This window comes from Colletes latitarsis, unplaced genomic scaffold (genome assembly GCF_051014445.1).
Source record: "Colletes latitarsis isolate SP2378_abdomen unplaced genomic scaffold, iyColLati1 scaffold0007, whole genome shotgun sequence".
Classification (NCBI taxonomy): Eukaryota; Metazoa; Arthropoda; class Insecta; order Hymenoptera; family Colletidae; genus Colletes; species Colletes latitarsis.
In genome coordinates this window covers 34,722,933-34,749,254 of record NW_027488367.1, presented here as the reverse complement: position 1 = coordinate 34,749,254, position 26,322 = coordinate 34,722,933, and positions in this window count along the sequence as shown.

Sequence of the window (26,322 nt, the reverse complement as noted above, 5' to 3'; positions counted from 1 at the left end):
CCGGTGTTATCCTCTAAAATACTGAGCGAAGCGAGGTTTAATTGACTGCTTCAGTGTGTTACCACATTACTACGTGATTCAAACACGAAAAAAACCCCAGGATCTGGCCAACAAGTATGCGAAGAAGGCAAAATCATGAGCCAGATGCGGGCATAACCCAGACCTAACCCAGACCTAACCGGTGTTATCCTCTAAAATACTGAGCGAAGCGAGGTTTAATTGACTGCTTCAGTGTGTTACCACATTACTACGTGATTCAAACACGAAAAAAACCCAGGATCTGGCCAACAAGTATGCGAAGAACGCAAAAGTATGAGCCAGATGCGCGCATATCCCAGACCTAACCCAGACCTAACCGGTGTTATCCTCTAAAATATTGATCGAAACCAGGTTTAATTGACTGCTTCAGTATGTTACCACATTACTACGTGATTCAAACACGAAAAAAACCCAGGATCTGGCCAACAAGTATGCGAAGAAGGCAAAAGTATGAGCCAGATGCGCGCATATCCCAGACCTAACCCAGACCTAACCGGTGTTATCCTCTAAAATACTGAGCGAAGCGAGGTTTAATTGACTGCTTCAGTGTGTTACCACATTACTACGTGATTCAAACACGAAGAAAACCCAGGATCTGGCCAACAAGTTTGCGAAGAAGGCAAAATCATGAGCCAGATGCGGGCATAACCCAGACCTAACCCAGACCTAACCGGTGTTATCCTCTAAAATATTGATCGAAACCAGGTTTAATTGACTGCTTCAGTGAATTACCACATTACTACGTGATTCAAACACGGAAAAAACCCAGGATCTGGCCAACAAGTTTGCGAAAAAGGCGAAATCATGAGCCAGATGCGTGCATTTCCCGGACCTAACCCAGACCTAACCGGTGTTATCCTCTAAAATATTGAACGAAACCAGGTTTAATTGACTGCTTCAGTGTGTTACCACATTACTACGTGATTCAAACACGAAAAAAACCCAGGATCTGGCCAACAAGTATGCGAAGAAGGTAAAATCATGAGCCAGATGCGGGCATAACTCAGACCTAGCCCAGACCTAACCGGTGTTATACTCTAAAATATAGAACGAAACCAGGTTTAATTGACTGCCTCAGTGTGGTACCATATTACTACGTGATTCAAACACAGAAAAAGCCCAGGATCTGGCCAACAAGTTTGCGAAAAACGCGAAAGTATAAGCCAGATGCGGGCATATCCCAGACCTAACCCAGACCTAACCGGTGTTATCCTTTAAAATATTGATCGAAACCAGGTTTAATTGACTGCTTCAGTATGTTACCACATTACTACGTGATTCAAACACGAAAAAAGCCCAGGATCTGGCCAACAAGTATGCGAAGAAGGCAAAATCATGAGCCAGATGCGGGCATAACCCAGACCTAACCCAGACCTAACCCAGACCTAACCGGTGTTATCCTCTAAAATATTGATCGAAACCAGGTTTAATTGACTGCCTCAGTGTGTTACCACATTACTACGTGATTCAAACACGAAAAAAACCCAGGATCTGGCCAACAAGTATGCGAAGAAGGCAAAATCATGAGCCAGATGCGGGCATATCCCAGACCTAACCCAGACCTAACCGGTGTTATCCTCTAAAATACTGAGCGAAGCGAGGTTTAATTGACTGCTTCAGTGTGTTACCACATTACTACGTGATTCAAACACGAAAAAAACCCAGGATCTGGCCAACAAGTATGCGGAGAAGGCAAAATCATGTGCCAGATGCGGGCATAACCCAGACCTAACCCAGACCTAACCGGTGTTATCCTCCAAAATATGGATCGAAACCAGGGATAATTGACTACCTCAGTGTGGTACCACAATACTACGTGATTCAAAAACGGAAAAAACCCAGGATCTGGCCAAAAAGTTTGCGAAAAACGCGAAAGTATAAGCCAAATGCGTGCATATCCCAGACCTAACCCAGACCTAACCGGTGTTATCCTCTAAAATATTGATCGAAACCAGGTTTAATTGACTGCTTCAGTATGTTACCACATTACTACGCGATTCAAACACGAAAAAAACCCAGGATCTTTCCAACAAGTATGCGAAGAAGGCAAAATCATGAGCCAGATGCGGGCATAACCCAGACCTAACCCAGACCTAACCGGTGTTTTCCTCTAAAATATTGATCGAAACCAGGTTTAATTGACTCCTTCAGTGTGTTACCACATTACTACGTGATTCAAACACGAAAAAAACCCAGGATCTGGCCAACAAGTATGCGAAGAAGGCAAAATCATGAGCCAGATGTGGGCATAACCCAGACCTAACCCAGACCTAACCGGTGTTATCCTCTAAAATACTGAGCGAAGCGAGGTTTAATTGACTGCTTCAGTGTGTTACCACATTACTACGTGATTCAAACACGAAAAAAACCCAGGATCTGGCCAACAAGTATGCGAAGAAGGCAAAATCATGTGCCAGATGCGGGCATAACCCAGACCTAACCCAGACCTAACCGGTGTTATCCTCCAAAATATGGATCGAAACCAGGGTTAATTGACTGCTTCATTGTGTTACCACATTACTACGTGATTCAAACACGAAAAAAACCCAGGATCTGGCCAACAAGTATGCGAAGAAGGCAAAATCATGAGCCAGATGCGGGCATAACCCAGACCTAACCCAGACCTAACCGGTGTTATCCTCCAAAATATTGATCGTAACCAGGTTTAATTGACTACCTCAGTGTGGTACCACATTACTCGTGATTCAAACACGGAAAAAACCCAGGATCTGGCCAAAAAGTTTGCGAAGAAGGCAAAATCATGAGCCAGATGCTGGCATAACCCAGACCTAACCCAGACCTAACCCAGACCTAACCGGTGTTATCCTCTAAAATATTGATCGAAACCAGGTTTAATTGACTCCTTCAGTGTATTACCACATTACTACGTGATTCAAACACGAAAAAAACCCAGGATCTGGTCAACAAGTATGCGAAGAAGGCAAAATCATGAGCCAGATGCTGGCATAACCCAGACCTAACCCAGACCTAACCGGGTGTTGTCCCCTAAAATATTGATCGAAACCAGGTTTAATTGACTGCCTCAGTGTGTTACCACATTACTACGTGATTCAAACACGAAAAAAACCCAGGATCTGGCCAACAAGTATGCGAAGAAGGCAAAATCATGAGCCAGATGCGGGCATATCCCAGACCTAACCCAGACCTAACCGGTGTTATCCTCCAAAATATGGATCGAAACCAGGGATAATTGACTACCTCAGTGTGGTACCACATTACTACGTGATTCAAAAACGGAAAAAACCCAGGATCTGGCCAAAAAGTTTGCGAAAAACGCGAAAGTATAAGCCAAATGCGTGCATATCCCAGACCTAACCCAGACCTAACCGGTGTTATCCTCTAAAATATTGATCGAAACCAGGTTTAATTGACTGCTTCAGTATGTTACCACATTACTACGCGATTCAAACACGAAAAAAACCCAGGATCTTTCCAACAAGTATGCGAAGAAGGCAAAATCATGAGCCAGATGCGGGCATAACCCAGGCCTAACCCAGACCTAACCGGTGTTTTCCTCTAAAATATTGATCGAAACCAGGTTTAATTGACTCCTTCAGTGTGTTACCACATTACTACGTGATTCAAACACGAAAAAAACCCAGGATCTGGCCAACAAGTATGCGAAGAAGGCAAAATCATGAGCCAGATGCGGGCATAACCCAGACCTAACCCAGACCTAACCGCTGTTATCCTCCAAAATATTGATCGAAACCAGGTTTAATTGACTACCTCAGTGTGGTACCACATTACTACGTGATTCAAACACGGAAAAAACCCAGGATCTGGCCAACAAGTTTGCGAAAAAGGCGAAATCATGAGCCAGATGCGGGCATAACCCAGACCTAACCCAGACCTAACCGGTGTTATCCTCTAAAATATTGATCGAAACCAGGTTTAATTGACTGCTTCAGTGAATTACCACATTACTACGTGATTCAAACACGGAAAAAACCCAGGATCTGGCCAACAAGTTTGCGAAAAAGGCGAAATCATGAGCCAGATGCGTGCATTTCCCGGACCTAACCCAGACCTAACCGGTGTTATCCTCTAAAATATTGATCGAAACCAGGTTTAATTGACTGCTTCAGTGTGTTACCACATTACTACGTGATTCAAACTCGAAAAAAACCCAGGATCTGGCCAACAAGTATGCGAAGAAGGTAAAATCATGAGCCAGATGCGGGCATAACTCAGACCTAGCCCAGACCTAACCGGTGTTATACTCTAAAATATTGAACGAAACCAGGTTTAATTGACTGCCTCAGTGTGGTACCATATTACTACGTGATTCAAACACAGAAAAAGCCCAGGATCTGGCCAACAAGTTTGCGAAAAACGCGAAAGTATAAGCCAGATGCGGGCATATCCCAGACCTAACCCAGACCTAACCGGTGTTATCCTTTAAAATATTGATCGAAACCAGGTTTAATTGACTGCTTCAGTATGTTACCACATTACTACGTGATTCAAACACGAAAAAAGCCCAGGATCTGGCCAACAAGTATGCGAAGAAGGCAAAATCATGAGCCAGATGCGGGCATAACCCAGACCTAACCCAGACCTAACCCAGACCTAACCGGTGTTATCCTCTAAAATATTGATCGAAACCAGGTTTAATTGACTGCTTCAGTGTGTTACCACATTACTACGTGATTCAAACACGAAAAAAACCCAGGATTTGGCCAACAAGTATGCGAAGAAGGCAAAATCATGAGCCAGATGCGGGCATAACCCAGACGAAACCCAGACCTAACCGGTGTTATCCTCTAAAATATTGATCGAAACCAGGTTTAATTGACTGCTTCAGTGTGTTACCACATTACTACGTAATTCAAACACGGAAAAAACCCAGGATCTGGCCAACAAGTATGCGAAGAAGGCAAAATCATGAGCCAGATGTGGGCATAACCCAGACCTAACCCAGACCTAACCGGTGTTATCCTCTAAAATACTGAGCGAAGCGAGGTTTAATTGACTGCTTCAGTGTGTTACCACATTACTACGTGATTCAAACACGAAAAAAACCCAGGATCTGGCCAACAAGTATGCGAAGAAGGCAAAATCATGTGCCAGATGCGGGCATAACCCAGACCTAACCCAGACCTAACCGGTGTTATCCTCCAAAATATGGATCGAAACCAGGGTTAATTGACTGCTTCATTGTGTTACCACATTACTACGTGATTCAAACACGAAAAAAACCCAGGATCTGGCCAACAAGTATGCGAAGAAGGCAAAATCATGAGCCAGATGCGGGCATAACCCAGACCTAACCCAGACCTAACCGGTGTTATCCTCCAAAATATTGATCGTAACCAGGTTTAATTGACTACCTCAGTGTGGTACCACATTACTCGTGATTCAAACACGGAAAAAACCCAGGATCTGGCCAAAAAGTTTGCGAAGAAGGCAAAATCATGAGCCAGATGCTGGCATAACCCAGACCTAACCCAGACCTAACCCAGACCTAACCGGTGTTATCCTCTAAAATATTGATCGAAACCAGGTTTAATTGACTCCTTCAGTGTATTACCACATTACTACGTGATTCAAACACGAAAAAAACCCAGGATCTGGCCAACAAGTATGCGAAGAAGGCAAAATCATGAGCCAGATGCTGGCATAACCCAGACCTAACCCAGACCTAACCGGGTGTTGTCCCCTAAAATATTGATCGAAACCAGGTTTAATTGACTGCCTCAGTGTGTTACCACATTACTACGTGATTCAAACACGAAAAAAACCCAGGATCTGGCCAACAAGTATGCGAAGAAGGCAAAATCATGAGCCAGATGCGGGCATATCCCAGACCTAACCCAGACCTAACCGGTGTTATCCTCCAAAATATGGATCGAAACCAGGGATAATTGACTACCTCAGTGTGGTACCACATTACTACGTGATTCAAAAACGGAAAAAACCCAGGATCTGGCCAAAAAGTTTGCGAAAAACGCGAAAGTATAAGCCAAATGCGTGCATATCCCAGACCTAACCCAGACCTAACCGGTGTTATCCTCTAAAATATTGATCGAAACCAGGTTTAATTGACTGCTTCAGTATGTTACCACATTACTACGCGATTCAAACACGAAAAAAACCCAGGATCTGGCCAACAAGTATGCGAAGAAGGCAAAATCATGAGCCAGATGCGGGCATAACCCAGACCTAACCCAGACCTAACCGGTGTTTTCCTCTAAAATATTGATCGAAACCAGGTTTAATTGACTCCTTCAGTGTGTTACCACATTACTACGTGATTCAAACACGAAAAAAACCCAGGATCTGGCCAACAAGTATGCGAAGAAGGCAAAATCATGAGCCAGATGCGGGCATAACCCAGACCTAACCCAGACCTAACCGCTGTTATCCTCCAAAATATTGATCGAAACCAGGTTTAATTGACTACCTCAGTGTGGTACCACATTACTACGTGATTCAAACACGGAAAAAACCCAGGATCTGGCCAACAAGTTTGCGAAAAACGCGAAAGTATAAGCCAGATGCGCGCATATCCCAGACCTAACCCAGACCTAACCGGTGTTATCCTCTAAAATATTGATCGAAACCAGGTTTAATTGACTGCTTCAGTGTGTTACCACATTACTACGTGATTCAAACACGAAAAAAACCCAGGATCTGGCCAACAAGTATGCGAAGAAGGCAAAATCATGAGCCAGATGCGGGCATAACCCAGACCTAACCCAGACCTAACCGGTGTTATCCTCCAAAATATGGATCGAAACCAGGGTTAATTGACTGCTTCATTGTGTTACCACATTACTACGTGATTCAAACACGAAAAAAACCCAGGATCTGGCCAACAAGTATGCGAAGAAGGCAAAATCATGAGCCAGATGCGGGCATAACCCAGACCTAACCCAGACCTAACCGGTGTTATCCTCCAAAATATTGATCGACACCAGGTTTAATTGACTACCTCAGTGTGGTACCACATTACTACGTGATTCAAACACGGAAAAAACCCAGGATCTGGCCAAAAAGTTTGCGAAGAAGGCAAAATCATGAGCCAGATGCGGGCATAACCCAGACGATACCCAGACCTAACCGGTGTTATCCTCTAAAATATTGATCGAAAACAGGTTTAATTGACTGCTTCAGTGTGTTACCACATTACTACGTGATTCAAACACGGAAAAAACCCAGGATCTGGCCAACAAGTATGCGAAGAAGGCAAAATCATGAGCCAGATGCGGGCATAACCCAGACCTAACCCAGACCTAACCGGTGTTATCCTACAAAATACTGAGCGAAACGAGGTTTATTTGACTGCTTCAGTGTGTTACCACATTACTACGTGATTCAAACACGAAAAAAACTCAAGATCTGGCCAACAAGTTTGCGAAAAAGGCAAAATCATGAGCCACATGCGGGCATAACCCAGACCTAACCCAGACCTAACCGGTGTTATCCTCCAAAATATGGATCGGAACCAGGGTTAGTTGACTGCTTCATTGTGTTACCACATTACTACGTGATTCAAACACGAAAAAAACCCAGGATCTGGCCTACAAGTATGCGAAGAAGGCAAAATCATGAGCCAGATGCGGGCATAACCCAGACCTAACCCAGACCTAACCGGTGTTATCCTCTAAAATATTGATCGAAACCAGGTTTAATTGACTGCTTCAGTGTATTACCACATTACTACGTGATTCAAACACGGAAAAAACCCAGGATCTGGCCAACAAGTATGCGAAGAAGGCAAAAGTATGAGCCAGATGCGGGCATAACCCAGACCTAACCCAGACCTAACCGGTGTCATCCTCTAAAATATTGATCGAAACCAGGGTTAATTGACTGCCTCATTATGTTACCACATTACTACGTGATTCAAACACGGAAAAAACCCAGGATCTGGCCAACAAGTTTGCGAAAAAGGCGAAAGTATTAGCCAGATGCGCGCGTATCCCAGACCTAACCCAGACCTAACCGGTGTTATCCTCTAAAATATTGATCGAAACCAGGTTAAATTGACTGCTTCAGTGTGTTACCACATTACTACGTGATTCAAACACGAAAAAAACCCAGGATCTGGCCAACAAGTATGCGAAGAAGGCAAAATCATGAGCCAGATGCGGGCATAACTCAGACCTAACCCAGACCTAACCGGTGTTATCCTCTAAAATATTGATCGAAACCAGGTTTAATTGACTGCTTCAGTGTGTTACCACATTACTACGTGATTCAAACACGAAAAAAACCCAGGATCTGGCCTACAAGTATGCGAAGAAGGCAAAATCATGAGCCAGATGCGGGCATAACCCAGACCTAACCCAGACTTAACCGGTGTTATCCTCCAAAATATTGATCGACACCAGGTTTAATTGACTACCTCAGTGTGGTACCACATTACTACGTGATTCAAACACGGAAAAAACCCAGGATCTGGCCAAAAAGTTTGCGAAGAAGGCAAAATCATGAGCCAGATGCGGGCATAACCCAGACGAAACCCAGACCTAACCGGTGTTATCCTCTAAAATATTGATCGAAACCAGGTTTAATTGACTGCTTCAGTGTGTTACCACATTACTACGTGATTCAAACACGGAAAAAACCCAGGATCTGGCCAACAAGTATGCGAAGAAGGCAAAATCATGAGCCAGATGCGGGCATAACCCAGACCTAACCCAGACCTAACCGGTGTTATCCTACAAAATACTGAGCGAAACGAGGTTTAATTGACTGCTTCAGTGTGTTACCACATTACTACGTGATTCAAACACGAAAAAAACTCAAGATCTGGCCAACAAGTTTGCGAAAAATGCAAAATCATGAGCCAGATGCGGGCATAACCCAGACCTAACCCAGACCTAACCGGTGTTATCCTCTAAAATATTGATCGAAACCAGGTTTAATTGACTGCTTCAGTGTATTACCACATTACTACGTGATTCAAACACGGAAAAAACCCAGGATCTGGCCAACAAGTATGCGAAGAAGGCAAAAGTATGAGCCAGATGCGGGCATAACCCAGACCTAACCCAGACCTAACCGGTGTCATCCTCTAAAATATTGATCGAAACCAGGGTTAATTGACTGCCTCATTATGTTACCACATTACTACGTGATTCAAACACGGAAAAAACCCAGGATCTGGCCAACAAGTTTGCGAAAAAGGCGAAAGTATTAGCCAGATGCGCGCGTATCCCAGACCTAACCCAGACCTAACCGGTGTTATCCTCTAAAATATTGATCGAAACCAGGTTAAATTGACTGCTTCAGTGTGTTACCACATTACTACGTGATTCAAACACGAAAAAAACCCAGGATCTGGCCAACAAGTATGCGAAGAAGGCAAAATCATGAGCCAGATGCGGGCATAACTCAGACCTAACCCAGACCTAACCGGTGTTATCCTCTAAAATATTGATCGAAACCAGGTTTAATTGACTGCTTCAGTGTGTTACCACATTACTACGTGATTCAAACACGAAAAAAACCCAGGATCTGGCCAACAAGTATGCGAAGAAGGCAAAATCATGAGCCAGATGCGGGCATAACCCAGACCTAACCCAGACCTAACCGGTGTTATCCTCTAAAATATTGATCGAAACCTGGTTTAATTGACTGCTTCAGTGAATTACCACATTACTACGTGATTCAAACACGGAAAAAACCCAGGATCTGGCCAACAAGTTTGCGAAAAAGGCGAAAGTATAAGCCAGATGCGCGCGTATCCCAGACATAACCCAGACATAACCGGTGTTATCCTCTAAAATATTGATCGAAACCAGGTTAAATTGACTGCTTCAGTGTGTTACCACATTACTACGTGATTCAAACACGAAAAAAACCCAGGATCTGGCCAACAAGTATGCGAAGAAGGCAAAATCATGAGCCAGATGCGGGCATAACCCAGACCTAACCCAGACCTAACTGGTGTCATCCTCTAAAAAAATTGATCGAAACCAGGTTTAATTGACTGCTTCAGTGTGTTACCACATTACTACGTGATTCAAACACGAAAAAAACCCAGGATCTGGCCAACAAGTATGCGAAGAAGGCAAAATCATGAGCCAGATGCGGGCATAACCCAGACCTAACCCAGACCTAACCGGTGTTATCCTCTAAAATATTGATCGAAACCAGGTTTAATTGACTGCTTCAGTGAAAATACCACATTACTACGTGATTCAAACACGGAAAAAACCCAGGATCTGGCCAACAAGTTTGCGAAAAAGGCGAAATCATGAGCCAGAAGCGGGCATAACCCAGACGAAACCCAGACCTAACCGGTGTTATCCTCTAAAATATTGATCGAAACCAGGGTTAATTGACTGCTTCATTGTGTTACCACATTACTACGTGATTCAAACACGGAAAAAACCCAGGATCTGGCCAACAAGTTTGCGAAAAAGGCGAAAGTATAAGCCAGATGCGCGCGTATCCCAGACCTAACCCAGACATAACCGGTGTTATCCTCTAAAATATTGATCGAAACCAGGTTAAATTGACTGCTTCAGTGTGTTACCACATTACTACGTGATTCAAACACGAAAAAAACCCAGGATCTGGCCAACAAGTATGCGAAGAAGGCGAAATCATGAGCCAGATGCGGGCATAACCCAGACGAAACCCAGACCTAACCGGTGTTATCCTCTAAAATATTGATCGAAACCAGGGTTAATTGACTGCTTCATTGTGTTACCACATTACTACGTGATTCAAACACGGAAAAAACCCAGGATCTGGCCAACAAGTTTGCGAAAAAGGCGAAAGTATAAGCCAGATGCGCGCGTATCCCAGACATAACCCAGACATAACCGGTGTTATCCTCTAAAATATTGATCGAAACCAGGTTAAATTGACTGCTTCAGTGTGTTACCACATTACTACGTGATTCAAACACGAAAAAAACCCAGGATCTGGCCAACAAGTATGCGAAGAAGGCAAAATCATGAGCCAGATGCGGGCATAACCCAGACCTAACCCAGACCTAACTGGTGTCATCCTCTAAAAAAATTGATCGAAACCAGGTTTAATTGACTGCTTCAGTGTGTTACCACATTACTACGTGATTCAAACACGAAAAAAACCCAGGATCTGGCCAACAAGTATGCGAAGAAGGCAAAATCATGAGCCAGATGCGGGCATAACCCAGACCTAACCCAGACCTAACCGGTGTTATCCTCTAAAATATTGATCGAAACCAGGTTTAATTGACTGCTTCAGTGAAAATACCACATTACTACGTGATTCAAACACGGAAAAAACCCAGGATCTGGCCAACAAGTTTGCGAAAAAGGCGAAATCATGAGCCAGAAGCGGGCATAACCCAGACGAAACCCAGACCTAACCGGTGTTATCCTCTAAAATATTGATCGAAACCAGGGTTAATTGACTGCTTCATTGTGTTACCACATTACTACGTGATTCAAACACGGAAAAAACCCAGGATCTGGCCAACAAGTTTGCGAAAAAGGCGAAAGTATAAGCCAGATGCGCGCGTATCCCAGACCTAACCCAGACATAACCGGTGTTATCCTCTAAAATATTGATCGAAACCAGGTTAAATTGACTGCTTCAGTGTGTTACCACATTACTACGTGATTCAAACACGAAAAAAACCCAGGATCTGGCCAACAAGTATGCGAAGAAGGCGAAATCATGAGCCAGATGCGGGCATAACCCAGACGAAACCCAGACCTAACCGGTGTTATCCTCTAAAATATTGATCGAAACCAGGTTTAATTGACTGCTTCAGTGTGTTACCACATTACTACGTGATTCAAACACGAAAAAAACCCAGGATCTGGCCAACAAGTTTGCGAAAACGGCGAAAGTATAAGCCAGATGCGCGCGTATCCCAGACCTAGCCCAGACCTAACCGGTGTTATACTCTAAAATATTCATCGAAACCAGGTTTAATTGACTGCCTCAGTGTGTTACCACATTACTACGTGATTCAAACACGAAAAAACCCCAGGATCTGGCCAACAAGTATGCGAAGAAGGCAAAATCATGAGCCAGGTGCGGGCATAACCCAGACCTAACCCAGACCTAACCGGTGTTATCCTCTAAAATACTGAGCGAAGCGAGGTTTAATTGACTGCTTCAGTGTGTTACCACATTACTACGTGATTCAAACACGAAAAAAACCCAGGATCTGGCCAACAAGTATGCGAAGAACGCAAAAGTATGAGCCAGATGCGCGCATATCCCAGACCTAACCCAGACCTAACCGGTGTTATCCTCTAAAATATTGATCGAAACCAGGTTTAATTGACTGCTTCAGTATGTTACCACATTACTACGTGATTCAAACACGAAAAAAACCCAGGATCTGGCCAACAAGTATGCGAAGAAGGCAAAAGTATGAGCCAGATGCGCGCATATCCCAGACCTAACCCAGACCTAACCGGTGTTATCCTCTAAAATACTGAGCGAAGCGAGGTTTAATTGACTGCTTCAGTGTGTTACCACATTACTACGTGATTCAAACACGAAGAAAACCCAGGATCTGGCCAACAAGTTTGCGAAGAAGGCAAAATCATGAGCCAGATGCGGGCATAACCCAGACCTAACCCAGACCTAACCGGTGTTATCCTCTAAAATATTGATCGAAACCAGGTTTAATTGACTGCTTCAGTGAATTACCACATTACTACGTGATTCAAACACGGAAAAAACCCAGGATCTGGCCAACAAGTTTGCGAAAAAGGCGAAATCATGAGCCAGATGCGTGCATTTCCCGGACCTAACCCAGACCTAACCGGTGTTATCCTCTAAAATATTGATCGAAACTAGGTTTAATTGACTGCTTCAGTGTGTTACCACATTACTACGTGATTCAAACACGAAAAAAACCCAGGATCTGGCCAACAAGTATGCGAAGAAGGTAAAATCATGAGCCAGATGCGGGCATAACCCAGACCTATCCCAGACCTAACCGGTGTTATCCTCTGAAATATGGATCGAAACCAGGTTTAATTGACTGCCTCAGTGTGGTACAACATTACTACGTGATTCAAACACGGAAAAAACCCAGGATCTGGCCAACAAGTTTGCGAAAAAGGCGAAATCATGAGTCAGATGCGTGCATTTCCCGGACCTATCCCAGACCTAACCGGTGTTATCCTCTGAAATATGGATCGAAACCAGGTTTAAATGACTGCCTCAGTGTGGTACAACATTACTACGTGATTCAAACACGAAAAAAACCCAGGATCTGGCCAACAAGTATGCGAAGAAGGCAAAATCATGAGCCAGATGCGGGCATAACCCAGACCTAACCCAGACCTAACCGGTGTTATCCTCTAAAATATTGATCGGAACCAGGTTTAATTGACTGCTTCAGTGTGTTACCACATTACTACGTGATTCAAACACGAAAAAAACCCAGGATCTGGCCAACAAGTATGCGAAAAAGGCACAATCATGAGCCAGATGCGGGCATAACCCAGACCTAACCCAGACCTAACCGGTGTTATCCTCTAAAATATTGATCGAAACCAGGTTTAATTGACTGCTTCAATGTGTTACCACATTACTACGTGATTCAAACACGAAAAAAACCCAGGATCTGGCCAACAAGTATGCGAAGAAGGCAAAATCATGAGCCAGATGCGGGCATAACCCAGACCTAACCCAGACCTAACCGGTGTTATCCTCCAAAATATGGATCGGAACCAGGGTTAATTGACTGCTTCATTGTGTTACCACATTACTACGTGATTCAAACACGAAAAAAACCCAGGATCTGGCCTACAAGTATGCGAAGAAGGCAAAATCATGAGCCAGATGCGGGCATAACCCAGACCTAACCCAGACTTAACCGGTGTTATCCTCCAAAATATTGATCGACACCAGGTTTAATTGACTACCTCAGTGTGGTACCACATTACTACGTGATTCAAACACGGAAAAAACCCAGGATCTGGCCAAAAAGTTTGCGAAGAAGGCAAAATCATGAGCCAGATGCGGGCATAACCCAGACGAAACCCAGACCTAACCGGTGTTATCCTCTAAGATATTGATCGAAACCAGGTTTAATTGACTGCTTCAGTGTGTTACCACATTACTACGTGATTCAAACACGGAAAAAACCCAGGATCTGGCCAACAAGTATGCGAAGAAGGCAAAATCATGAGCCAGATGCGGGCATAACCCAGACCTAACCCAGACCTAACCGGTGTTATCCTACAAAATACTGAGCGAAACGAGGTTTAATTGACTGCTTCAGTGTGTTACCACATTACTACGTGATTCAAACACGAAAAAAACTCAAGATCTGGCCAACAAGTTTGCGAAAAATGCAAAATCATGAGCCAGATGCGGGCATAACCCAGACCTAACCCAGACCTAACTGGTGTCATCCTCTAAAAAAATTGATCGAAACCAGGTTTAATTGACTGCTTCAGTGTGTTACCACATTACTACGTGATTCAAACACGAAAAAAACCCAGGATCTGGCCAACAAGTATGCGAAGAAGGCAAAATCATGAGCCAGATGCGTGCATTTCCCGGACCTAACCCAGACCTAACCGGTGTTATCCTCTAAAATATTGAGCGAAGCGAGGTTTAATTGACTGCTTCAGTGTGTTACCACATTACTACGTGATTCAAACACGAAGAAAACCCAGGATCTGGCCAACAAGTTTGCGAAGAAGGCAAAATCATGAGCCAGATGCGGGCATAACCCAGACCTAACCCAGACCTAACCGGTGTTATCCTCTAAAATATTGATCGAAACCAGGTTTAATTGACTGCTTCAGTGAATTACCACATTACTACGTGATTCAAACACGGAAAAAACCCAGGATCTGGCCAACAAGTTTGCGAAAAAGGCGAAATCATGAGCCAGATGCGTGCATTTCCCGGACCTAACCCAGACCTAACCGGTGTTATCCTCTAAAATATTGATCGAAACCAGGTTTAATTGACTGCTTCAGTGTGTTACCACATTACTACGTGATTCAAACACGAAAAAAACCCAGGATCTGGCCAACAAGTATGCGAAGAAGGTAAAATCATGAGCCAGATGCGGGCATAACTCAGACCTAGCCCAGACCTAACCGGTGTTATACTCTAAAATATTGAACGAAACCAGGTTTAATTGACTGCCTCAGTGTGGTACCATATTACTACGTGATTCAAACACAGAAAAAGCCCAGGATCTGGCCAACAAGTTTGCGAAAAACGCGAAAGTATAAGCCAGATGCGGGCATATCCCAGACCTAACCCAGACCTAACCGGTGTTATCCTTTAAAATATTGATCGAAACCAGGTTTAATTGACTGCTTCAGTATGTTACCACATTACTACGTGATTCAAACACGAAAAAAGCCCAGGATCTGGCCAACAAGTATGCGAAGAAGGCAAAATCATGAGCCAGATGCGGGCATAACGCAGACCTAACCCAGACCTAACCCAGACCTAAGCGGTGTTATCCTCTAAAATATTGAGCGAAACCAGGTTTAATTGACTGCTTCAGTGTGTTACCACATTACTACGTGATTCAAACACGAAAAAAACCCAGGATTTGGCCAACAAGTATGCGAAGAAGGCAAAATCATGAGCCAGATGCGGGCATAACCCAGACGAAACCCAGACCTAACCGGTGTTATCCTCTAAAATATTGATCGAAACCAGGTTTAATTGACTGCTTCAGTGTGTTACCACATTACTACGTAATTCAAACACGGAAAAAACCCAGGATCTGGCCAACAAGTATGCGAAGAAGGCAAAATCATGAGCCAGATGTGGGCATAACCCAGACCTAACCCAGACCTAACCGGTGTTATCCTCTAAAATACTGAGCGAAGCGAGGTTTAATTGACTGCTTCAGTGTGTTACCACATTACTACGTGATTCAAACACGAAAAAAACCCAGGATCTGGCCAACAAGTATGCGAAGAAGGGAAAATCATGTGCCAGATGCGGGCATAACCCAGACCTAACCCAGACCTAACCGGTGTTATCCTCCAAATTATGGATCGAAACCAGGGTTAATTGACTGCTTCATTGTGTTACCACATTACTACGTGATTCAAACACGAAAAAAACCCAGGATCTGGCCAACAAGTATGCGAAGAAGGCAAAATCATGAGCCAGATGCGGGCATAACCCAGACGAAACCCAGACCTAACCGGTGTTATCCTCTAAAATATTGATCGAAACCAGGTTTAATTGACTGCTTCAGTGTGTTACCACATTACTACGTGATTCAAACACGGAAAAAACCCAGGATCTGGCCAACAAGTATGCGAAGAAGGCAAAATCATGAGCCAGATGCGGGCATAACCCAGACCTAACCCAGACCTAACCGGTGTTATCCTCTAAAATATTGATCGAAACCAGGTTTAATTGACTCCTTCAGTGTGTTACCACATTACTACGTGATTCAAACACGAAAAAAACCCAGGATCTGGCCAACAAGTGTGCGAAGAAGGCAAAATCATGAGCCAGATGCTGGCATAACCCAGACCTAACCCAGACCTAACCGGTGTTGTCCCCTAAAATATTGATCGAAACCAGGGTTAATTGACTACCTCAGTGTGGTACCACATTACTACGTGATTCAAAAACGGAAAAAACCCAGGATCTGGCCAAAAAGTTTGCGAAAAACGCGAAAGTATAAGCCAAATGCGTGCATATCCCAGACCTAACCCAGACCTAACCGGTGTTATCCTCTGAAATATTGATCGAAACCAGGTTTAATTGACTGCTTCAGTATGTTACCACATTACTACGCGATTCGAACACGAAAAAAACCCAGGATCTGGCCAACAAGTATGCGAAGAAGGCAAAATCATGAGCCAGATGCGGGCATAACCCAGACCTAACCCAGACCTAACCGGTGTTTTCCTCTAAAATATTGATCGAAACCAGGTTTAATTGACTCCTTCAGTGTGTTACCACATTACTACGTGATTCAAACACGAAAAAAACCCAGGATCTGGCCAACAAGTATGCGAAGAAGGCAAAATCATGAGCCAGATGCGGGCATAACCCAGACCTAACCCAGACCTAACCGGTGTTATCCTCCAAAATATTGATCGACACCAGGTTTAATTGACTACCTCAGTGTGGTACCACATTACTACGTGATTCAAACACGGAAAAAACCCAGGATCTGGCCAAAAAGTTTGCGAAGAAGGCAAAATCATGAGCCAGATGCGGGCATAACCCAGACGAAACCCAGACCTAACCGGTGTTATCCTCTAAAATATTGATCGAAACCAGGTTTAATTGACTGCTTCAGTGTGTTACCACATTATTACGTGATTCAAACACGGAAAAAACCCAGGATCTGGCCAACAAGTATGCGAAGAAGGCAAAATCATGAGCCAGATGCGGGCATAACCCAGACCTAACCCAGACCTAACCGGTGTTATCCTACAAAATACTGAGCGAAGCGAGGTTTAATTGACTGCTTCAGTGTGTTACCACATTACTACGTGATTCAAACACGAAAAAAACTCAAGATCTGGCCAACATGTTTGCGAAAAAGGCAAAATCATGAGCCAGATGCGGGCATAACCCAGACCTAACCCAGACCTAACCGGTGTTATCCTCCAAAATATGGATCGGAACCAGGGTTAATTGACTGCTTCATTGTGTTACCACATTACTACGTGATTCAAACACGAAAAAAACCCAGGATCTGGCCTACAAGTATGCGAAGAAGGCAAAATCATGAGCCAGATGCGGGCATAACCCAGACCTAACCCAGACCTAACCGGTGTTATCCTCTAAAATATTGATCGAAACCAGGTTTAATTGACTGCTTCAGTGTATTACCACATTACTACGTGATTCAAACACGGAAAAAACCCAGGATCTGGCCAACAAGTATGCGAAGAAGGCAAAAGTATGAGCCAGATGCGGGCATAACCCAGACCTAACCCAGACCTAACCGGTGTCATCCTCTAAAATATTGATCGAAACCAGGGTTAATTGACTGCTTCATTATGTTACCACATTACTACGTGATTCAAACACGGAAAAAACCCAGGATCTGGCCAACAAGTTTGCGAAAAAGGCGAAAGTATTAGCCAGATGCGCGCGTATCCCAGACCTAACCCAGACCTAACCGGTGTTATCCTCTAAAATATTGATCGAAACCAGGTTAAATTGACTGCTTCAGTGTGTTACCACATTACTACGTGATTCAAACACGAAAAAAACCCAGGATCTGGCCAACAAGTATGCGAAGAAGGCAAAATCATGAGCCAGATGCGGGCATAACTCAGACCTAACCCAGACCTAACCGGTGTTATCCTCTAAAATATTGATCGAAACCAGGTTTAATTGACTGCTTCAGTGTGTTACCACATTACTACGTGATTCAAACACGAAAAAAACCCAGGATCTGGCCAACAAGTATGCGAAGAAGGCAAAATCATGAGCCAGATGCGGGCATAACCCAGACCTAACCCAGACCTAACCGGTGTTATCCTCTAAAATATTGATCGAAACCAGGTTTAATTGACTGCTTCAGTGAATTACCACATTACTACGTGATTCAAACACGGAAAAAACCCAGCATCTGGCCAACAAGTTTGCGAAAAAGGCGAAATCATGAGCCAGATGCGGGCATAACCCAGACGAAACCCAGACCTAACCGGTGTTATCCTCTAAAATATTGATCGAAACCAGGGTTAATTGACTGCTTCATTGTGTTACCACATTACTACGTGATTCAAACACGGAAAAAACCCAGGATCTGGCCAACAAGTTTGCGAAAAAGGCGAAAGTATAAGCCAGATTCCCTCAGGGGCTGCCAGCCTTTCAGCTGCAGTACGGGCTTAACGAACCCGGGGTACCCGAGTCATACACACACCGTAAGCCTCCTGTTGGTCGTCACAACGACCCATTCACAATTCCCTATTGGTTTTGTGAATGGTACGTGACGGCAGGAGGAACGGGGGTCTTGGCTTAACCGCCTGGGCCACGAGTATGGCGACTCTATAAAATCGCCCTCCAATCCTAAGCTATGGTGCGCGGCGATGGGATGCATGGTTGGGGGAGAAGGCCCAATCCCAAGCGACCACCTCCGGGGAACCTGCCGAACCCCCGGAGTATATAGGCTTACCCGGGTAAGGCGGCTCTGCCCGGGCGGACCTTTTCTTCCGACCTGCTCGTGGGAATATTATGGAGTTCAATATTAAAACGGGGATGGGACGGGGTAAGTCAGAGGGGGAGGACGAAGGCGGTGTTGGGACTGGAGTGACGGCGCTCGCGCCGCCTCCAGCGTCTGGCCCGGCTTCGTGGAAGGTGGAGGAGGACGACGAGACAGCGTCAGTCTCGTCCTTCTCCTCCACCAGGAGCCTCATAGGCTCTAAGAGGAAGAGGGCGGGGCAGGCCGTCGTCGAGGTGGGCGGGGCGATGAGCCCGTCGGTGAGGCTGAGTTGCCTCAGGGACGAGGTGACCGAGGAGATATCGGAGAGGATCTCCTCGTCCCTGAGGCGGGTGGAGAAAGTCGCCGCTGCCTGCGCCTTTAAGGGGCAGAAAAGCGGTGGCGCGGCGGCCCTGAAGGCCGCGGCGGAGGAAATGAGGGAGGCGGCGCGGGAGCTCAGAGGGCGGAACGCCCGTCTGCAGCTCCTGTTGGAGGAGGAGCGACAGGGGAGGAGGAGGGCAGAGGCGCTGTGGAACAGCGCGGCCCTCCCTCCCATCCTCCCTCCTCCTCCACCGCCGCGTCCCTCGGCGGAGGTAAATAAGCGGAGTGCGGCGGCAGTGGTGCGGGGCACCGCGGGCCCCTCCACCCGCACTCCGCCCGTGAAGAAGTCCCCGTCCTCCTCAGAAGACGATCTTCTGAGGAGGATTGGGGACATGATTGATGGCAAGCTGGCCGCCTTCCGGGAGGAGCTCCTCGCCGGAAGAGCGGTCAGCAGGAATGCGGTGCCTCCCCGACCTGTTCCGGTACAGTCGGGGAAGGCAAAGAAGGGCGGAGTGAAGGCTCCGCCCAGCGTTGCGGCACCAGGGCCCCGGGTCGCGACCCCCAAGGGGGGTGGTGTACCCGTGGTCGCGGTGGTCGCGTCCTCCACGGCACCCTCCCAAGGGGGGGTGGCGTGGAGTGAGGTGGTGGGGCGGAAGGCGAAGCGGGCGGCGAGGAAGGCCTCGCAACCGCAGCCTCCGCCTCCGCCGCCGGCGGCCAAGGTAAAGGCCGCGAAGGTCGGGAAGGCACGACCAGGTCGTCCCCCAAAAACGGCAGCGGTGACGCTGACCGTTGCGCAGGGGGGCGACCTGACCCTCGCGGAGGCGATGCGGCTCGCCAGGGAGAATATCTCCCTGGAAGAGCTGGGCATCGCCTCCGTGAGGGCGAAGAGGGCCGTGACCGGGGGTCTCTTGCTGGAGATCCCCGGTGCAGAAGGCGGCGCGAAGGCGGATCGTCTCGCCCAGAGGCTTCGGGAGCAGCTGGGCGAGCGAGGTGTCCGGGTCGCCCGGCCCACGAAGCGCACGGAGATGCGCGTTTGTGGGCTGGACGACTCGGTCAGCGCACAGGATGTGTCCCGTGCCCTTGCGAGGGCGGGGGACTGTCCTGTGGAGGACCTGCGGATCGGAGAGATCCGCAGGTCGCCCTCCGGCCTCGGGTCGGTGTGGGCCCGGTGCCCCCTCTCCGCCGCCCGTAAGGTGGCGGAATCCGGGAGGGTGTTGGTGGGGTGGGTTTCGGCGCGAGTGGAAATCCTCGCGCCGCGCCCGCTCCAGTGTCACCGCTGCCTCGAATTGGGGCACGTGAGGCAGTGGTGCACCTCGCCGGTGGACCGCAGCGGTCAGTGTTACCGCTGCGGTGCCAAAGAGCACCGTGCGAGCCAGTGCTCGGCGGCCCCCCACTGCCCGCTGTGTGCGGACATGGGGAGGCCAGCCGATCACAGGGTGGGGAGCAAGAAGTGCTCCCCCCCCTCCCGGAAGGAGAGGAAGAGGCGGGCTGCACCGGCTCCGGTGCCGAGGGCGGTGGCATCGTCCTCCATGGAGGTGGACGGTGCTACGGGGACGGACGGCCGGGAGGAGGCTGGCGCGGCCATTAATTAATGCCGCCCCGCCTCCTCCTCCAGGCCAACCTCAACCACTGCCGCGCGGCACAGGACTTGATGTCCCAAGTCCTGGCGGAGTGGGGGGTTGGTCTGGCGGTCGCCGCCGAGCCGTACCGCGTCCCTGATCACCCTCATTGGGTGGGCGACGCGGACGGCTTGGTGGCGACGGTATGGGGAGGGGGCGACGGGTCCCCACCGTTCTCCTTGTTGGAGCGCGGTCGGGGATTCGTCGCCGTGGACTGGGGGGGAGTCGCTGTGGTGGGGTGCTACATTTCGCCCCGTAGCGGTCACGCTGCGTTCGAGCTGTACTTGGCCGAGGTCGCGGCATGCGTGCAGCGCTACGCGGCCCGGCCGGTGCTGGTCCTGGGGGATTTTAATGCCAAGTCGGTGGCTTGGGGATCCCCCAGGACCTCCGTTCGCGGCGGGATCCTGGGCGATTGGGCGGCGGGGCTCGACCTCCGGGTATTGAACCGGGGGTCGGAGCACACATGCGTGCGGCGATATGGGGGGTCCATCGTGGATGTTGGATTCGCGACCCCCAACGCCGTGCGCATGGTGTCGGGTTGGCACGTGGTCGCGGGGGCAGAGACACTCTCCGATCACCGGTACATCCGGATGGAGGTCTCTGCCGCCGCGAGTGCATCCCGACACGGCCGCCTGCGTGGCACCCCACCACGCCGCTGGGCGCTTCGGCGCCTGGACAAGGACGCTCTGATGGCAGCTGCCCTCGCTGCAACTTGGCCGCAGGGAGCGGCCGAGTTGCCGAGCATAGAGGAGGAGGTCGCCCGGCTCGGAGCATTGGTCGCGGGTATTTGCGACGCGGCGATGCCTCGGGTCGGGCGGGCTTCTCCTCGCCGGGCGGTGTACTGGTGGTCGGACGCGATCGCGGAGTTGCGAGTCGCGACTGTCCGCGCCCGACGCCAGTACACCCGCGCGCGCCGTCGTCAACGTACAGGCGACGGCGTGGCGCGAGCGAGGGCAGCTGATGACCTGTATGGAGCATACCGCGTGGCGCGGGTTGCTCTGCAGGTCGCCATCAAACGGGCCAAGACCCAGGCATGGAAGGAGCTCCTCCAGACCCTTGATGACGATCCATGGGGGCGCCCATATAAGGTGGTGCTGAATAAGCTCCGCCCGTGGGCGCCCCCCGTCACCGAGGGTCTTGACCCCCGGCTGCTGGAGGACATGGTCAATACACTCTTCCCAATTGGGGAGGGGGGACCGCGTCCTCCGGCGGCGGCGGCTGTCCCAGTGGAGTGGACGGCCGAGCTGGGGGTCACGCAGGAGGAGCTGGCAGCGGCCATCAGGCGGCTCGGGGTTCGTAACACGGCCCCAGGTCCGGATGGTGTGCCCGGCCGGGTTTGGGTCTTGACCCAGGGCGTCCTTGGGGCCGACCTCAGGCGGTTGTTCGACCGCTGCCTGAGGGACGGGCGATTCCCCTCCAGTTGGAAGGTGGCGAGGATGGTCCTCCTCCGGAAGGAGGGTCGGCCCGCGGAGTCTCCCTCCGCATACCGGCCCATTTGTCTCCTCGACGAGGTGGGCAAGCTCTTCGAGCGGGTGATTGCTGCCCGCCTCGTCGAGCACCTGTCGCGGGGTGATCCCGGTCTGGCCGACTGCCAGTTCGGTTTCCGGGGGGGCCGATCGACTATCGACGCGATAGGTCGTGTGAGGGCCCTCTCGGGGGCGGCCGTCTCCCGGGGAGGGGTGGCATTGGCAATATCCTTGGATATTGCCAATGCCTTTAACACCCTCCCCTGGGAAGAGATAAGGAGGGGACTCGAATATCATCGGGTCCCCCCCTGTCTCAGGGCGGTCGTCGGGGATTATCTCCGCGGCAGGTGGATCGAGTATCCGGGCCGGGATGGTGATATGCGGAGGGAGGTGTACTGCGGTGTTCCGCAGGGATCGGTCCTCGGGCCACTCCTGTGGAACATCGCGTACGACTCGGTGTTGCGGGCCGGCCTCCCCGACGGCGTCAGCACGGTGTGTTATGCGGATGACACACTGGTGCTGGCCGTCGGGGCGCACTGGGGGAGGGCCATGCGTCGCGCGGAGGAGGGGTCGCAACGCGTCGTCGACCGGATCAGGGGGATGGGGATGACGGTGGCGGTCCATAAGACCGAGGTGATTGCGTTTCATTCACCTCGGCAGGATCCGCCACCCCCTCTGATCCGGGTGGGTGGGGCTGACATCGAGGTGAAGCCCCGGATCAGGTATCTAGGGCTGATCCTCGATAGCCACTGGCGTTTCGAGGAGCATTTCCGCTGCCTGGTCCCCCGGTTGGAAAGGATGGTTGCGGCTCTGGGCCGGATCCTGCCCAACCTGGGGGGCCCGGCGGGCCGAGTTCGTCGCCTCTATGTGGCAATGGTCCAGTCGGTGGCCCTATACGGGGCCCCCGTCTGGGCGGACGACCTGGCTGCCTCCCGGCGCAGCATGACTATGCTGCGTCGGGTGCAGAGGCGCATGGCGCTCAGGGTCGTCCGCGGGTATCGGACCATGTCACATGAGGCGGCGACGGTTCTAGCGGGGATGCCGCCCATGGACCTGCTCGCGCGGTCGCACGCGGTGATGTACCGGCACCGCGTCGACCGTCGCGCGGGGGTGGGGGCGGTCCCGGGCGGGCAGGAACCTGCTTGGGGCGATTTGAAGCGCCAGGCCCGGCAGTCCGTGTTGCTCGCGTGGCAGGAGCGGCTGGCTCTGCCAACCGCGGGGCACCGGACTGTCGGGGCGGTTCGGCCACTCCTGAAGGAGTGGCTGGACAGAGGCCATGGCAGCCTCACCTACCGGATGGCACAGGTATTTTCCGGGCATGGCAGCTTCGGAAGATACCTGTGCCGGATAGGGAAGGAGCCGACGGCGCGTTGCTGCCACTGCGACGCTGAGCAGGACACGGCGGATCATACCCTGGAGGTATGCCCCGCGTGGGAGGGGGAGCGCCGTGTCCTGGTCGGCGTCGTCGGGCGGGATGTCTCGCTGCCGGGCGTGGTGCGCGCCATGCTCGGCAGCGAGGAGAAGTGGAGGGCCGTGGCCTCCTTCTGCGAGAACGTAATGTTGCAGAAGGAGGCCGCGGGGAGGGAGCGCGAGCTTCAGCGGCGCGCTGAAGCTCGCGCTCGTGCGGTGGCCCGAGGTCGTCGCCCGGTCGCGAGGCGTCGCGGGCGGCCGCCTCGGCGTGGCGGATGACCTAGGCTGGGAGGGGGGTCCTGAGGGGACCCTCCTCCCGCCAGGCGGCGCCGGGTCGGACCGGTTGGGGGTAGAAGTGCCTCCCCCTACCGGTCCGACGCAAGGGGAGGCACCCTCGGCGGTCTGGTGCGGCCATGAACGCCCGGCCGCCGAGGGGTGGAAACGGGGTCGCGGGCGGTTGCGAGTTGGGGCTCGCAGCCGCCACTAAACGCGGCCCCGGGACGGATAGCGGCGGGATGGAGTGGCCCCGTCCCGCCGCTATGAGGCAGTGTGTCTACTGGGGGGACCGATTGTCCCCCCGGGGGATGGGCGCGAAAGCGCGGGCACGGGGAGGATACCGGAAGAATGCTTCGAGCGATTCCCGGTATCCTCCCAAAGCGTGCCGAAGGGTCACCGTGGGGTTTTTAGTGGGTAGGTCCCGCGCCTGTCGTTGTACGGGCGCGGGGAATCCCACACACCCCTCACACCTCTCCCCAAGGAGGTGGGAGGGAGTCTTTCGAAGATTTTCCCCACGACAAAAAAAAAAAAAAAAAAAAAAAAAAAAAAAAGTATAAGCCAGATGCGCGCGTATCCCAGACCTAACCCAGACATAACCGGTGTTATCCTCTAAAATATTGATCGAAACCAGGTTAAATTGACTGCTTCAGTGTGTTACCACATTACTACGTGATTCAAACACGAAAAAAACCCAGGATCTGGCCAACAAGTATGCGAAGAAGGCAAAATCATGAGCCAGATGCGGGCATAACCCAGACCTAACCCAGACCTAACCGGTGTTATCCTCCAAAATATGGATCGAAACCAGGGTTAATTGACTGCTTCATTGTGTTACCACATTACTACGTGATTCAAACACGAAAAAAACCCAGGATCTGGCCAACAAGTATGCGAAGAAGGCAAAATCATGAGCCAGATGCGGGCATAACCCAGACCTAACCCAGACCTAACCGGTGTTATCCTCCAAAATATTGATCGACACCAGGTTTAATTGACTACCTCAGTGTGGTACCACATTACTACGTGATTCAAACACGGAAAAAACCCAGGATCTGGCCAAAAAGTTTGCGAAGAAGGCAAAATCATGAGCCAGATGCGGGCATAACCCAGACGAAACCCAGACCTAACCGGTGTTATCCTCTAAAATATTGATCGAAACCAGGTTTAATTGACTGCTTCAGTGTGTTACCACATTACTACGTGATTCAAACACGGAAAAAACCCAGGATCTGGCCAACAAGTATGCGAAGAAGGCAAAATCATGAGCCAGATGCGGGCATAATCCAGACCTAACCCAGACCTAACCGGTGTTATCCTACAAAATACTGAGCGAAACGAGGTTTAATTGACTGCTTCAGTGTGTTACCACATTACTACGTGATTCAAACACGAAAAAAACTCAAGATCTGGCCAACATGTTTGCGAAAAAGGCAAAATCATGAGCCAGATGCGGGCATAACCCAGACCTAACCCAGACCTAACCGGTGTTATCCTCCAAAATATGGATCGGAACCAGGGTTAATTGACTGCTTCATTGTGTTACCACATTACTACGTGATTCAAACACGAAAAAAACCCAGGATCTGGCCTACAAGTATGCGAAGAAGGCAAAATCATGAGCCAGATGCGGGCATAACCCAGACCTAACCCAGACCTAACCGGTGTTATCCTCTAAAATATTGATCGAAACCAGGTTTAATTGACTGCTTCAGTGTATTACCACATTACTACGTGATTCAAACACGGAAAAAACCCAGGATCTGGCCAACAAGTATGCGAAGAAGGCAAAAGTATGAGCCAGATGCGGGCATAACCCAGACCTAACCCAGACCTAACCGGTGTCATCCTCTAAAATATTGATCGAAACCAGGGTTAATTGACTGCTTCATTATGTTACCACATTACTACGTGATTCAAACACGGAAAAAACCCAGGATCTGGCCAACAAGTTTGCGAAAAAGGCGAAAGTATTAGCCAGATGCGCGCGTATCCCAGACCTAACCCAGACCTAACCGGTGTTATCCTCTAAAATATTGATCGAAACCAGGTTTAATTGACTGCTTCAGTGTGTTACCACATTACTACGTGA